Source organism: Pteronotus mesoamericanus, unplaced genomic scaffold, assembly GCF_021234165.1.
Source record: "Pteronotus mesoamericanus isolate MK-2021 breed Mesoamerican mustached bat unplaced genomic scaffold, CSHL_Meso_final contig_74, whole genome shotgun sequence".
Lineage (NCBI taxonomy): Eukaryota > Metazoa > Chordata > Mammalia > Chiroptera > Mormoopidae > Pteronotus > Pteronotus mesoamericanus.
Window position 1 is genome coordinate 3,923,941 of NW_026555247.1, and position 15,637 is coordinate 3,939,577.

Consider the following 15,637-nt stretch of genomic DNA (forward strand, 5'->3'; position numbering starts at 1 on the left):
TTTCCAATAACATACAGTTTCTGATGAATTCACTGTTTCCTGTGAGGGGCCAATCTGTGTAAAAATGGCAGGTCTTTCCTGCTTGGTGCTGAAGGGAGCGCTGTATAAGAGCCTAAGCTGGGTGGGGCTGTGAACACCCATTGCTGAGGCCTGTTTCTAACCACTCTGCTCTGCTGGTTTCAGTGGGTCAGGGCCTGAGGAGACAGGATAGCTTGCAGTGTCTGATAGGAGTTCAGAAACAGCTCTTTCAGAGCTTCCTCTTTCTTCTCCAGATTTTCACCAAACAGGAGGCTTCTGAGCTTGGCGTCACTGACCTTGCAGAGCCTGCAGTCCCGCAGGTAAGGGGTTGGGCATGCCTGCCCTTGAGGGGACCTGCCTGGCTACAGTGAATTTCAGGTGCTCAGCTCCTGGCTATGCAGTTCCCACCCTGCTGCCCTCACAGGAGACTCAGACCAAACTCTCCTCTCTGTACAGCCCCCTGCTTGCCAGGCGTGCTGGATGGGGTCCCCCAATTCCTTTGCCATGCCACTTTCTGTTTTTCCTGTGCTGCTGGACTCAGTGGGAACGAACTGCACTTTTACTCTGGTTTCTTTGTTAGCAGAGCCACTGTGCATGTGTGCACATGGTCCCTGCCCAGTCTTGTTTCAGCTCCCCTTTTGAAAGACTCTGTGTGACACTCACACTGTAGCACCGAGCCATGGACCGCCTCTCCGTGCACTCCAGCTCCCCAAAAAGCAAAGTTGCTCTTGGTCAGGGCTGTCCACAGCCTTCCCGGGTCTCTGACAGTTTTAGGAGATAGAGTTTCTGGAACTCTCCTGGTTGGCGCTGCAGCTGTGGATGTGCTGCTGTCTGTGTGTGTGCAGCCAGTCTCCTGGACTTTGTGTATCCTTCTAAGTCTCTCCCTATTAGGGTTGGGGGTTTCCCTGTGCAGACCAAGGGTCCCACTCTGGGAGGGGAGAGAGCCACTAAACTGTATTTTCTGTCTGATCTCTCCTCTGCTGCAGGCATCTCACACAGAGCATTCCTCCCCCCTCTCAACTTATAAAATCTCTTACCAGATGGTGCAAAGCATCTTCTGTACTTCTTGGCTTCAAACATTTATATCAGCTGATATTCCGTTAATTGCTCAGGTCATTTGTTAGAAGATCAGCCGAAAATCCATGCCGTGGGCACAAGGAAGTAGGCTCAGCTTCCACCTACTCAGTTGCCAATTTCCTAGCATTATGTTTGTATACATGTTTCTAAAAATTATTTTAGGATTGAAATAGTATAGGACAAATAAAGAACAGTTCGGAAATATTGCACCAAGGTTTTGACTTTAATCCCTAGGACGTGCTAAGGAACTAGACACTTACGTGTGGGAAAGTCTCTTCATGTAATATAGAAGTAGAAAGAAAGAAAACATCAACTTTGAATAAAAACTTTGTCGCCTTTTAATGTGAGTGTCAACGTACTAGAATAAAACCATTAATACTATTTCCACATTCTTTACTCTAAAAAACCAAAACAGGCAAACTCACACTTTTTGGAGATTCATATTATAAGTGGTATGAAATCCTTCAGAAAAAAATATGCAGATATATTTGATTTTATGATATAGATATGGTCCTTGAAGCTCAACTGTGTAAGAATTTGATACGTACCAAATTCTATTTTCCCTTACATTTTTATTTATTCAGGTGTCTATAAGGTTCCCACCTATTTCTAACTGGAAATGTAGTAAGTAATCCAGAAAACTGATATTATCAATTGTTGCCACCCTAAATTGATAAGATGTCAGAAATGGTCAACGTGCATTTTGCCTTTATCACACAGTTGCTGTTTTCTCGTCACCCACCTTACACATACAGACATTTTGAGCCTAGAGCAGTTGAAGTCATAAGCATTCAAGTCTTTACAGCTTAAAGGAGATACAGGTAACTAGTAAGTTTACCTGAGATACTAATTTACTATGGATTAAATTTATTTTTACTTAATCTTTATTTCCACCCTGTTCAGTTAAAGAAGCCCAATTCACACATTAATTTACTGACTAATATTTGTCTTTTGGGTCAACTCCTAAGCATTGATAGGTAAAAGGATTTGTTATTCAATTCTTAAATTCTGCCTTAAAAAAAAAATTGCATCTACTCTAGGCAAGGCACTATGTTAATTAAGCTTTTTAGGAGATAAAAAGGAAACTCTGTTTTCTCTTGCTTATCAATTAAGTATATATTACTTCTTTAGATAATCTGAGAGAAAAACTGTATTGGAGGTTTAAAATTCAGTAGCATATCAAGAGAAGAGGAATGCACATTCAGGAAAGTCTTGGTGGGGGTGAGATTTGAGTAGGGATTGAAGGATAAATAAAATAAGCATTCCAGGGTTGCTGATAATATGAACAAAGACACAGAGAATGTAGAGAAGGCAAGATGCTTTCTAGTTATAGTCGAAAGGTACACGACTAACATAGAAATAAGGGGTCGGTCAGTCATATACTTAAAAGTGGTGACTCTCAAATTTCCCTGTGGCAGCTTATCACCTGGGGTATCCATTAAAATCAGAAGTTCTAATTCAGTAAACTTGGATTGAGAGCCAGGTATCTTGATTTTTAATAACTACCTCGTACTATTATAAAGACACATGTCTATAACTTGAAGGTTTAATGATGTTCAGTTTGACACACTGATAAACCACTGGAGTGCTGCAGTCTTAACTGCCTCACTTGTTGTATGACCTTGGACAACTTATTGTAACCCTTTGTGTATTAGGTCCTGTGTATGAGGAAAGTAACAGTAATTGTAGAGTGTTGGGAACCGTCCCGCCCTGTTTCAGGGACTGTAGCCTTGCTGACAGGCAAGAGGGCCCCAAGACTGGAGCCAAGCAAGGAGGCCTTGGGAAAATAGGCCACTGAGGAGACGAAACCTGTCACCCTGGCAGGGGCACAGCCCCTGCCTCCCTCACATCACCCTGCTTGGCCCCAGAGGATGGCTGGTTAGTAAATGACGGGTAAGGCCCCTCGATGGCAGGGGCAACCTAAGACAGGCACAGTTATACAGCGGGCATCAGGAAAGGACTTGGGGGAAAGGGAGAAGGATCAAAAGACCTTCATCTCTCGGCTTTGACATGACTGGAATCCTCATTCTATCTGAAAGAAGTCTCCTTATCTCTTGGCTGCTCTGCTCTACCACCTGATCCCAGCTTGAAACAATACTAGAGGCAGGTACAGCCCTGATCTGGATCAGGTGATTCCCAGGGATCAGTTAGGCCTGGCAAAGGAATGCATTGAATCCTATGAAACCTACTTTGCTAAGAATGCCCTCGAGTTAATGAGTTTTTACTGTTTTGATTACAGTGCCCTTGTCATATAGTTTGATATCAGGTATTGTGGTCCCTCCTACTTTGTTCTTCTTTCTCGGAATTGCTGAGGCTATTCAGGGTTGTTTGTGGTTCCATAAAAATTTTTGAAATATTTGTTCAATATTTGTGAAATACGTCATTGATGTTTTGATAGGGATTGCCTTGAATCTGTGGATTGCTTTGGGTAGTATGGACATTTTAAGGATGTCAGTGTTCCAACCCATGAACACGGTATATGCTTCCATTTATTTGTGTCTTCCTTAATTTCTTTCTTCAGTGTTGTGTAGTTTTCTTAGTACAGGTCTTTTACCCCTTGGTTAAGTTTATTTCTAAGTATTTTATTTATCTTGTTGCTGTAGTAAATTGTTGCATATTTTCTTCCATCTTTAATATTAAAATGGCTGAACAGAAATTCACCAATTTTGTTAAGGTTTTTTTAATGCATGCTGATAGGACAGCTGTCACAATATAGTCTAACACAAGATTCTTTCAAATGAAGTTAAAGACAAATAAGCACTACTTGAGCTATTGTACAGAAAAAAAACTAAATGAACTTTTTGGCTAACCCAATAGATTAACTGTGCGAAGGACATTTATTTACAGTATGAGAGTTTTGTTTGACCTAAGCTGGTGAAATGTGGATCTAGCAACTCAGATTTTTCACAGCTTTGTGCAAATGACCATAAAAGTGCCATGAGCATTGATTTGTGAGTGGGAGGAGGGATTTACAAATAAATTTCAGCAAGTGGGCTAATTTTCAAACACGGAATCATTTAATGAAGATTTATCAATGATTTTTTTATGTAGTGGATGTTGCAGAATGTCTTTTGGGCTACCATGAAAAGAACGTGGTCCATATGAGCAGGGGTCCCCAGCCTCTGGGCTGTGGACCAGCACTGGTCTGGGCCTGTTAGGAATGGGCTTACATAGCAGGAGGTAAGCTTGGATGTAATATGCTTGAATCATCCTGGGAACCATCCCCTCGGCCTCCCCCCTCCCCGCTCCCATCCATCTGTGGAAAAATTGTCTTCCACGAAACTGGTCCCTGGTGCCAGAAAGATTGGGGACCGCTGCTGAAAATCTTAAAGTAATTTGGTATGCAGGGAGCATGAAATGCAAGAAGATGAATAGAAGGAGTCCAGCCAAGAGAGCAAGTCATGCAGGGCCTTGTATTTCATATTAGAGTTTGGACTTCATATTGGGAGCAGGAGGGGGTGTGACGTTGAAGGCCGCTAATCAGATTTTCTTTTTAGAAAACACAAACATTCTTCGAACTACAGCCGGAAAAGACTGGAGAAACTGTAATACTAGGGCCATAGAGATCAGTTAAGAAAGCCTTTTCAGTACATCAGACAATAAATGATTAGTAGTCATGGAAAGTAGTAATTAGTTGACAGAGAAGTGGAAGAATTTTGGAAATAACAGGTTAGTATGATCAGGTCTTTGTGACTGACTAGATATGTGGGACATGGGAGAAGTGTGAGTTAAGAATGATTCTCAGGTTTCTGACTAAGGCAGCAAGGTGGATGGGAGCACTGTACTTACCATTCACTGAGACATGGGTGACAGAAGGAAGAGTGGATTTTGATGCTTCTATATTTTAGTTGTAATTTTGATGTGGCTATGAGGAGGCAAGCCATGTTTAGCTATGCCACCATCTTAAAGTGATTTTAAACACACAAAATACTTACAAACTACATTAAATTCTTGGATACCAATCATAACATATTAATTTTTTTTTCTTATTCCTCTTACCAGAGGATTCAGCTTCTGCTAATTCCTGAGAAAAGACTAGTGGTTAATAGAATACAATACCTGCACCAAAAAGTACAAAAAATCAGAAAGTTTCCTAATCTCTGAGAGCTGTAACAGATTAAACTGATTTACTCCTTGCCTTGCTTCCCTAAACTCATCTCTAGCCATGCTCCCCATCATGTGATTTATTTTAGTTTCTGAAACACACCTAATTATTCCTTGCTTGTTATTCCAATTGCCAAACTCTCCCTCTTCCCAGATGTTCTCTGTTAATTTCATGTTTACAGTTACGTATTTAATTTCATGTTCAGAGTTTTGTATTTGATTTATATAACAATTAAACTTTTAAGTTTTAAATCTATTGACTAAAACATACTCAATGTTTTCTTGAAACTCAAGATACTGTTACAGCAACAGTATGGTGGAAATAAAGTATCACAGGAATTTGAGAAGAATCAAAGAGCTTTGGGTAAGATGATATTTCTAAAAATGTGTGTATCTTATTTCTTCTGCTCTTTAGTCTTAAAGAGATTTAAAGACACAAGGGATATAGAGAGAGAGAGAGACACACACACACACACACACACACATTATTACAGAAATAGTTGCATGGTATGTTTTTCAGGTTTAAAACTAACTAAAGAAGAATCCATACAGTGTCAGAGGAGCATTTAATAGACAGAAGGACTTGAAAGTATCTAATTGTTTACTGTAATTTGCAGGTCAAAAATCTTGATAAAAGGAAGTGTAAAGTAAGGTTTGGAAATCTGAGAGGATAAAAATTCTTAAGATAGGTATAAAATCATTTTTCTTTAAGTATTCACTGATTTTGTAGAGGAAATGATGCTTAGTAAGTATTTTACAAGTGCCTTTCTACAAACAGTTTTTAATAATCGCCTATTGAGGCCAAAGGTAATTAACTTACCTGGGATCTTCACAATTCAGATCTGTTATATGTTGAATGTAATAATTTTATTTAAAAAATTGTAGGGTTTTTTTGTTCTGTTTTTTGTTGTTGTTGTTTTTGTTTTGCCCTGGCTGGTGTGGCTCAGTTGGTTTGGCATCAGCCCGCAAACTGAAAGGTCTCTGCTTCAGTTCCTGGTCAGGGCCCATGCACAGGTTATGGTTTGGTCCCTGGTGTCAGGGCACATACCAAAAGGCAACTAACTGATGGATGTTTCTCTCCCTCTTTCTCCCTTCCTTCACTTCTCTCTTTAAAAAAGAGGTGGGGGCACTTGATGATTTGTGAGTGATTTTTCTTTTTATTATACTTTCTAACACAAATTTTATGTATTCTTTATAATTTTTTACATATTTACATTAGGTTTTGTACTTCATATGGCTGATCCCATGCCAGATGTCATTGAGGAAACTATGAGGAACCCCCAGGAATTTAGAATGAGTTGGCTTACCTCTTCTTTAGGATCAATTGTTTGTGTATATAAAATGAAAAAAAGAAAGAAAAGATGGTAGAAAATCACTATCGTCGAGCCCTGCAAGCTCAATTTTCCATTGCTCACATTTTCTGTACTCCTTTGACTCTTGGAAAATTAAGTTCTTTGTTTGCTTTTACAAGACAAAGTGCACACCGCCCTTTAATACTCTGTCGTTTCCTCCTCTTTGCTGTTTTCTACTCTTTCGTGGTCCTTCCTGTCCTTTGTGCTTTATGTTAAAGAGATTTAAAAACGAAAGAGAAAAATCATTGGCCATGTTTATGGCCTGTAGAGCACTGTGACCTATGGAGAATGATCATTTTGTATCTTATAAAGTTGTCTGTAAATTTATTTCTCTAGAATTTCTTAAAGATTTAAAACTTTCAGTTGTAATTCGGAGCCATCTGGGCAAAATGCCTAAGTAGGGCCTTTTCTCCCCTATTGGATACAGCATATAAAGTCACAGTTAGCTTGAGAGAGTTAGTTTATAGAAATAATGTACATTTAAATGCTTTTTTAGGAGTTCAAAAGTATATTAAATCATTTGAGAATTTTTGATTGCTGTTACTACTTAAAAGGCAACAAGATCAGGGTGGAGAGAGGAAGGATGATATTTTCAGTTAGATTTGTGTTGTGCCAATAATATTATCATGTTGTAACTTTTTCTGAAGGGCTAATATTTAACTTATCAAAGGGCAGAAAATGTTATATGCAAGGCTTCCGTAAAGGCTGTATGGGAATAGTGCAGCATAGAACTCAGAAAACCCAGTTCCCCAGTTGTGCTCAACTTTTAGCCTCATCTCCTAGAGCAAATGACTTAACCTCCCCCAGGCTTTAGGTTCTTTATTAAATATAATATGTAGATATTACCTCTTTTTTTAAAACAAAGATTATCATGGGATCAATTAAATATTAAAATATTTTGGAAACATAGCCCTGTCAAAATATAAAATATTTTTAAGACAAAATACAGCTTTTAACATACCATACAGTAGAGAATAATATCAGCTCATGATTGAGCCAGATGCACTTAAAAACTTATTTCAAATTCATACCAGCTCTACTAAATATACTGTTACAAAGTATCCTATGCTGATACAGTATAAGAAATAAGATATGGCCATTGATGCAAAGTTGAAAAACTTTCATTTGTCTTATGGAATTAAAATTTTAGGAAATGTTGGAAAACCTACAAGTATTGCTATGCTTGGCCCTTTGTGGGGAGAAACAAATGTTAGGTAGGTTGTTGGAAAGACTTAGAACCAAGTTACAGTTCAGTGATTTATTATTTCAACAAAATTTAAACAAATTTAGCTCCCACGTAGATAAAGAAGAAAGAAATATAAGATTTTTGTGGCATAGTCTCTGTTCCCTGTTGTTATCTATGTATTCTGGCCTCATCTCCCTTAGACTTTCCTGTTGTACTTGAACACTGAACTACTTACAACTTAAAAGCCCACTTTACCTTTTCTTGTCTATGGGCTTTTGAAGATCCTGTTTTCACTGCTTAAAAGATAATCTCTGCCCTGCCCTCCATTTGCATAGTTAATATCTAATTTGCTATTTTTGTCTTCCCCAACCCCAAATCTGTGTTTTGGAAGATTAGCAGGTGATAGGGAAAACAGATTGGGAAAGTAAATTGGGGAAGTCATCTTGAAATATACTAGGTTAAGGAGCTGGGATTTCATTCTGTAGGTAGTTGGAAACTGTTCAAAGATTTATCTTAGAGAGTGTTGCAGACAGAGTTCTACTTTATAGAGATTATTAGGCATTCAGCCATTAGACCCTCCTTGGATTGGATTAGAAGTTGAGAATCACCATATAGTGTCAGATTATGAGGCAGAGTTGTAGAAACAGGGATGATTAGGATCTGAAGAAAAACAGGTGAAGCATTCATTTATTTTAAAAATATTTGTTTATACTTACTATGTTCCAAGGTCTGTTCTAGCTCCTGGGGATACATGAGTGAAGTGGATAAAAATCCTACTCCTCTGATATTTATAGAGAATGCTTTACAAGATCAGTAAGAAAAAGACAATCTTATGAAAAGGTAATAGGTTTTCAACATCTTAAAAAAGAGAGTGATGAATAAGCATATGTAAAGGTGCTCACTTCATTAGTAATTATGAACATAAAATTAAATTCACAATGAGAGACAACCACTTGTTCACCAGAAGAGATAAATTTAAAAAGATTGAAAATGCCAAGCATTGGTGAAAATGGGAAACAAAGGTAACTCTCATACTCTGCTAAGTATAAACTGGCACAGCCTCCCTCGAAAATCGTTTAGTGGGGCATACTGTATGAACCAGCAATCTACTGCAAGGTGTACTTTCAGTAGAATGGTTGCTGGGAGTAGCATGTTTCTTGATCTGGATAGTGGGTAGTAAAATGATGTTCATTTTGTGCTAGTTCATTGAGCTTTATGTTTGTTTGGTTTACTTTTCTACCTATATCTTATACTTCAATAGAATCAAAAAATAAAAGTTGAGCCCATTCTTATATTTTGCAGAGAGAGCCATCATTATTATCAAAGTTATCACCATCATTGTAAACATTAGTGATTAATATATGCTAAGTACTGTTTTATACGTGCATTACATATATTAACTCATTTAATCTTAGCAACTCTTGAATCTTTTGTTATTGCCATTTTACAAATGAGAAACAGGCACAGAAGGCGGAGTAAGTTGAGCAAGCTCACACAGCTACTGAATGGTAGACTCAGATTTTTAACCCAGACATTATCTCTTAAATCTGTGTTCTTAACCACTATGCTCTACGTCCAATAAATGAGTAACAAAAACAGTGTGTACTCTGAACCCTTATACTGCATATAGTGATAAATGTATCAAGAACAATAAAACAGATTAAAGGGGAATAGGCAGTACTCTAGCTAGGAATGTTGTGTGCAGCTTTACATAAGATGGTCAGAGAAGGTCTCATTGAGGAGGTGTTAATAGTGTAGAAACCTGAAGAAGCTGTGGGAATGGGCCATGCAGGTACCTGGCAGAAGAGCCTTTCAGGCAGAGAGAAGAGAAAGTGCAGTGACCTGAGATGGGAGTATGCTGTGCCTGTCTGAAGATAGTAAGAAGGCCATGTGGCAGAAGTGGGGCAAGTAAGGGCACAGTAGTAGGAGATGAAGTTAGAGAAGTAATGGGTGCTACACAGTAGGATATTGAAGGCCATTGTAAGACCTGTGGCTTTTACTGTAAACATAGTGAGAAGTCTTTGGATAGATTATGGCAGAGGAATGATATACATTGATTTATGTTTTTAAAGGATAACTCTGACCCTTGCTGGTGTGGCTCAGTGGATTGAGTACTAGCCTGCGAAGCAAAGGTTTGCTGGTTCGATTTGAATATATTGGCATATAATGTTTGTTGCACTGTTTAATAATTTTTTTAATGTGGTGTTAATTGTAACTTTTTTCAATTATGATTTCATTTGGGCTCTTTTTTTATTGATGAGTTTGGCTAAAGGTTTGTCAATTTTATTTATCTTTTCAAAGAACCAGCTCTTAGTTAATGTTTTGTTTTCTTTTCCTTTTTCCTTTTTTTTTTAAAATCCTCAACCCAAGGACATTTTTTTTCCCCATTGCTTTTAGAGGGGAAAGGGGAGAGAGAGAAACATTGATGCAAGAAAAAAGCATCGATTGATTGCCTCCTGTATGTACCCAGTCTGGGAATGGAACCCACAACCTAGGTATGTGCCCTGACTGGGAATTGAAAACCCACAACCTTTTGGTTACAGGATGACATTCCAGCCAACTGAGCCACACCAACCAGGGTTCTGATGTTTTCTTAATTTCTATATTATTTCCATTCTTATGTTGACTATCTCCAGTTTACTTTTGGTTTTGTTTGTTCTTTACTAGTTCCTTCAGTTATAAAGTTAGATTGCTTTTTTTTTTTAATTTTTAGTTTTTGTTCAAATACATTTGTCTCCACCTTCCCGCCACCACTTTCCCCTGCCCTCTTCCCCCTCCCTCCCTCAGTCCTTCCCCATAAAGTTAGATTACTTAATTGGGATTTTTCCGGTTTCTTGAGGTAGTTCTATATAGCTATGAATTTTCTTTTTAGAACTATTTTTGCTGCATCCCATATTTTGAAAAGTATTTGTTTTCATTTGTTTCTAGATAATTTTTTGATTTTCTGTTTCATTTCTTCTTTGAACCATTGGTTGTTTAGTGCTATGTTTAGTCTCCACGTACTTCTGTTTTTTCCCATAGTTGATTTCTTTTTATTTTTTTAAATATTTTATTTATTTTTAGAGAGAAGGGAAAGGAGGGGAAGAAACATTGATGTGTGAAAGAAACATTGATCAGTTGCCTCTCGCATGCACCCTAACCATGGACTAGATGGATTGGGCCCACAACCTAGGCATGTGCCTTGACTGGTGACCTTTCACTTTGTGGATGACACCCAACTGTGACACACCAGTCAGGGCTGTAATTGATTTCTAATTTCATGAATTGTGGTCAGAAAAGATGCCTTAATGTGATTTCAATATTCTCATTTATTGAGGCTTGTTTTGTTACCTGATGTGTGATTTATCCTGGGTGTTCATTTGCACTTGAAAAAAAATGGTATATTCTGCAGTTCTGGTCTGCAAAGTTGATGCTGAGAAATTAGCTGATAGTCTTATGGGAACTCCTTTGTAAGTAACTGTCTCCTTTTCTCTTGCTGCTTTTAAAATTCTCTCCTTATCTTTAATCTTGGGTAATGTAATTATGATGTGCCTTGGTGTATGCTTCCTTGAGTCCAACTTCTTTGGGACTCTCTGAGCTTCCTGGATTTCCTGGAAGTCTATTTCCTTCACCAGATTGGGGAAGTTGTCCTTCATTATTTTTTCAAGTAAGTTTTCAATTTCTTGCTCTTCCTCTTCTCCTTCTGGCACCCCTATGATTTAGATGTTAGAACGTTTAAAGTTATCCCAGAGGTTCCTAAGTCTCTCCTCATTTTTTTGAATTCTTGTTTCTTCATTCGGTTCTGGTTGAATGGCTATCTCTTCCTTCTGCTCCATATCCTTGATTTGAGTCCCTGTTTCCTTCCCTTTTCTGTTGGTTCCCTATATATTTTTCTTTATTTTACTTTGCATAGCCTTCACTTTTTCCTCCATTTTGCGACCATGCTCAGCCAATTCTGTGAGCATCCTAATTACCAGTGTTTTGAACTGTGCACCTGATAGGTTGATTATCTCTTCATTGCATAGTTCTGTTTTTGGAGCTTTGATCTATTCTTTCATTTGGGCCATATTTTTTGTCTCAGCACGCCTGTTACATTGGAAGGGGCGGAGCCTTAGGTGTTCGCCAGGGCGGGGCAATCCAGATCGCTGCATTGTGATGCTATGTGTGGGGGAGGGGTCCGAAACAGAACAATGCTACTTGCTTGGCTCCCAGCTGGCTTTCAGTCACTTCCCCTGCCACCCACAAGCAAATTGGCCCCTCCTAGTACTAATTCCCTGGTGGGTGGGTTTGTGTATGTTCTATGACCCCGTGGGTCTCCAACGGACTCTCCTGTGAGGCTGAGAGTTTCTCCCACTGCTGAAACCCCCACAGGTTTTTATAGCCAGAGGTTTTGAGGCTTTCTTTTCCCTCACTGGAACCCTGGGTTACGCAGTCTGTCCCACTCCCCAGCTGTTCCTCACAGTTTATCCACACGCAGATGTGGGACTGCCTGGTCTGCCAGCCGCCACTTTGCCCACCAGGATCTCCAACTGCCCCCTCACCAAGTGTCCTCTATGTCCCTCCTACTGGTCTGGATGAATGTTTCTTCTTTAGCTCCTTGGTTGTTGTACTCCCATACACTTCGATTTTCTGGCAGTCTGGTTATTTCTTGTTTTTAAATTTGTTGTTTTCCCTCCTTTGGTTGTGCAAGGAGGCAGAGTGCTTCTACCTACACCTCCATGTTGGTCGGAAGTTCAGCCATTATTTCTTTAAATAAAGTCTCTGTTTTGGTTTTTGTTTTCTTTCTAGGATCCCAATACTTTGAAAGTTTGAGTGCTTGATGTTATCTCAGAGGTCCCTTAATCAAATTTTTTTAATTGTTTTTCTTTTTTCTGTTCTGACTGGTTGATTTCCACTAGTCTGTCTTACAGGCCACTGCTCCATTCTTCTATATTAGTTAGTCTGTTATTGATTTTTCTGATATATTTCTCATTATAGTTATTGTATTCTTCAGGTATGCTTTGTTCTTCATTATACTTTCTAACTCTTTATTAAAATTCTCCCTAAGTTTCTCTATTGCACTCTCAAGTTTGGTGAGCATCCTTACCCATTTCTTTGAATTCGTTATTTGGCAAATTACTTCTCTCTGTTTCCTTAAGTTTGGTTTTTTTTTTTTCCCTCCTGATGATTTTTCTTCTTCATTTGAGAGATAATTCTTATGTCTTTGTATTTTGTTTGATTACTGTGTGTATTATATTAATCAAACAAAATAGGTATCTCTCCTAGTCCTTTTAAAGTGGTCTTATGTAGAACTAGCCTCTGTGTAGCCTGTGTATGTCAGGTGTTTCTGGCAGGCCAGTGGGAGCTGAGCTAGTGCCTAAGGATTCCTAAGACTTCAGGGCACTGGCCTACCCAGCCGAGAGGCTTTGGGTGGGGAGTCTAGGTTCATGTAGTAATGTCCTGTTTATCCTGCTTACTCCCTTCGTTCAGAGCTGAAACAGGCTTTGTTTCCAGGAACAGAGCAGAAGTGGGCTCAGTCTGTGTTTCCAGGAATGTGCTACAGCAACCTCACAGGTAGGCTAGAGAACCAGGACAGAGCTCCTGCCTAACCTATGGAGGTGGTTGGGGGTGTAAACAATGGTGCTCACCAGCACCCTTGTCTCCAGAGCATTCTCAAAGTCCCTGGAGAGCTCCTGAACCTCCCCAGCCTTTTCGATACAGTCTCTCTTTTGTTTGCTATACAGAAAGTGGTATTGTGTAGAGACAACTTCTGTATAGGCTTTATGTGTTGGGGTGTTTGGGAAAGCCAGTAGGAGCAGGGCAGGTGCTTATGGTATCTGAGTCACAGGCCAGCAGGGTTGGAGTAGCTCCTGACAGGGAGGCTAGGCCTAGCCCACAGTGACACTCTGTTGTCCTTGCTTACTCTATTAGGAGACAAAAATCTCCAGCAAAGTAGCAGAGATGCTGAAGTGATCTTAACAGGTATGCCAAAGCAAGAGAAAAAGGACCTCTGCCAGCCCTGTGGAAGTGGAGGGGATCATAAACAATGATGTCCATCTGTTTCTCTGGCCCAGCAAGTTTCCCACAGCTTCAGAAAGCGTCTTGGATTTTCTGACCTTCTCTATTTGGTCTCTTTCTCTTGTTTGTTATTCAGCATTTAGGTGTCTTGCAGGAGCAATTGCTTTTTATACACGTGTATTTAAGTTTTCACATGGGAGGGGGCAAGTTTGGCATCCTCCTATGCTGCAGCCATATGGACCTTCTGGACATCATACTTTAAAAATAATTTTTTTTCTTGGAATTAAAAGAAAAATGCCGTGGATTACTTTAACTGGTCACAATAAAAACAATTAAAATGTTAATTTGTTTAAAAGTAATTACTGGGTTAGCGCTTTCTTTCACATTTTGTTGGAATTTGGGATTTTTCTCGCTATTTTTGTGCTATAGGGTTCTTTCTGGGCTACTTTGTAGCAATTAAGAGTTTGGAGTATCACCCTGTACTGAATCCTTTGGGGAAATCTAGGAGGAACTTCAGGCTGTGACTAGACATCCAGTGGAGTCACCAAAGAAGCTTAACCCAACCTGGACCCCAGAGTCTTCTAAGATGCCCCGTGAAGGATATTCAGCTGACACTCAAGCTGTCTCAGAAGTACTAGCAAAAAACCTTGGTAACTTGACTCTCAACTCTAGTACCAGATGTGCTTCTCTTCTACTAGAAAGTTCACCTGAACAACAGGGCAGAGAGAAAAAGCTTATAGGGGCTTGGACTGCAGCTGAGTGAAAGCATGCTCTGTAGGAGGAGACATGGGGTGAGGGCATTGGTGACTGCTCGGAAAGAAAGGATGCAAAGGATGTTGCAGGTTATTTGGTGCTGCACCCTGTCTCTGCTTCAAAAAGACCCACAGGAGAGGAAACTTGAGATTGAATTACGATCCAGAAGATTTAGATGTAGCTGTCATTACTGCCTATATCATGGAGATTCTTCTGCTAATATTAGCATGGAAAATACTTATAACATGGAGTCGGTTTAGACATAATTCTTATTCTTGTACTTTTTTCTTGCTGGTAATTTTAAGGTTATTATGCAGCAGCTTGGGAAGGCTACTCTATGCTAGGGTACATTGTAGACCAATATTTTGATAACCTATGATAGAAATTCTGTGATTTTTTTTTTCTTGTATTTGTTTCTTGTCTATCTTGATGCCAGTAACTTTTAGAGAAATCTATGTACAGGTAGTTTTCGTTTGAATGACTTCAATACACTTTGGTTCCTTTTTTAGTTGATCCAGGAAAGCACTAACAGGTCTTGAGTGTTATCATTGTGTTTTAGAAGACTGAAGTTGGTAAGATGAAACCCAACATCAAGAATTAGAAGCAAGTAACTTGTGCAGAAGGAATATAAAAAAAAAAAATTGGGTGGTTCGGCTTGAGCATGATTAGTGCAGGGTGTATTAACTAGATTCTCTGGTTTTCAAATATTTGAATTGTAACAAATGTTTCCAAGTGCTATTTCAATTTATAGTAGCAAATAAATGTGTACATAGGGCATCTAAATGAAATAAAATAAAAATGGTCATTATTAAGTAATAAATCCTTTATCTGTTATATAATCCAAAGTATAAATTTATGTGGAGATTAATGGCTTCTGCACTAAATGTTGGTGCAGAAATGTTTAGTAAATGATACTAAAACCAAGGAATTGAGTTTTTCTAGGGATTAACTTTGAAGAACATTTTTAAGTGGCCATGATGGATTTACCATCTTTACTCACCCCCCAACCCCCCAAAACACAAAAAACTTGACAATCTGGACAAAATACATGAAACAACTGTTTACAGACATTGAACAAAAGAAATTCAGAACTGGGATTCCTGAAAGATGGGAAACAAACAGGGTGAGCCTGACAGTCACCTAATTACTCCAGCTTTCTACATAGAGGTAC

The 15,637-nt window shown here is 39.0% G+C and overlaps 1 protein-coding gene and 1 pseudogene across 3 annotated transcripts in view; both read left to right on the plus strand.

Annotated features, from left to right (window-relative positions):
* Positions 1-15,637, plus strand: part of YES1 (YES proto-oncogene 1, Src family tyrosine kinase) — an 80,164-nt gene that overhangs the window by 25,012 nt on the left and 39,515 nt on the right. The window contains exon 1 of one of the 3 annotated variants that reach the window (XM_054583419.1): positions 275-338. The exons of the other annotated variants lie outside the window; for them this stretch is intronic. The gene's annotated coding sequence lies outside the window, so the exon portion shown is untranslated. Of the gene's footprint in view, positions 1-274; positions 339-15,637 lie in introns of those variants that run through there. 3 annotated transcript variants of the gene reach the window in all.
* LOC129078807 (developmental pluripotency-associated protein 3-like) lies at positions 65-14,776 on the plus strand (annotated as a pseudogene).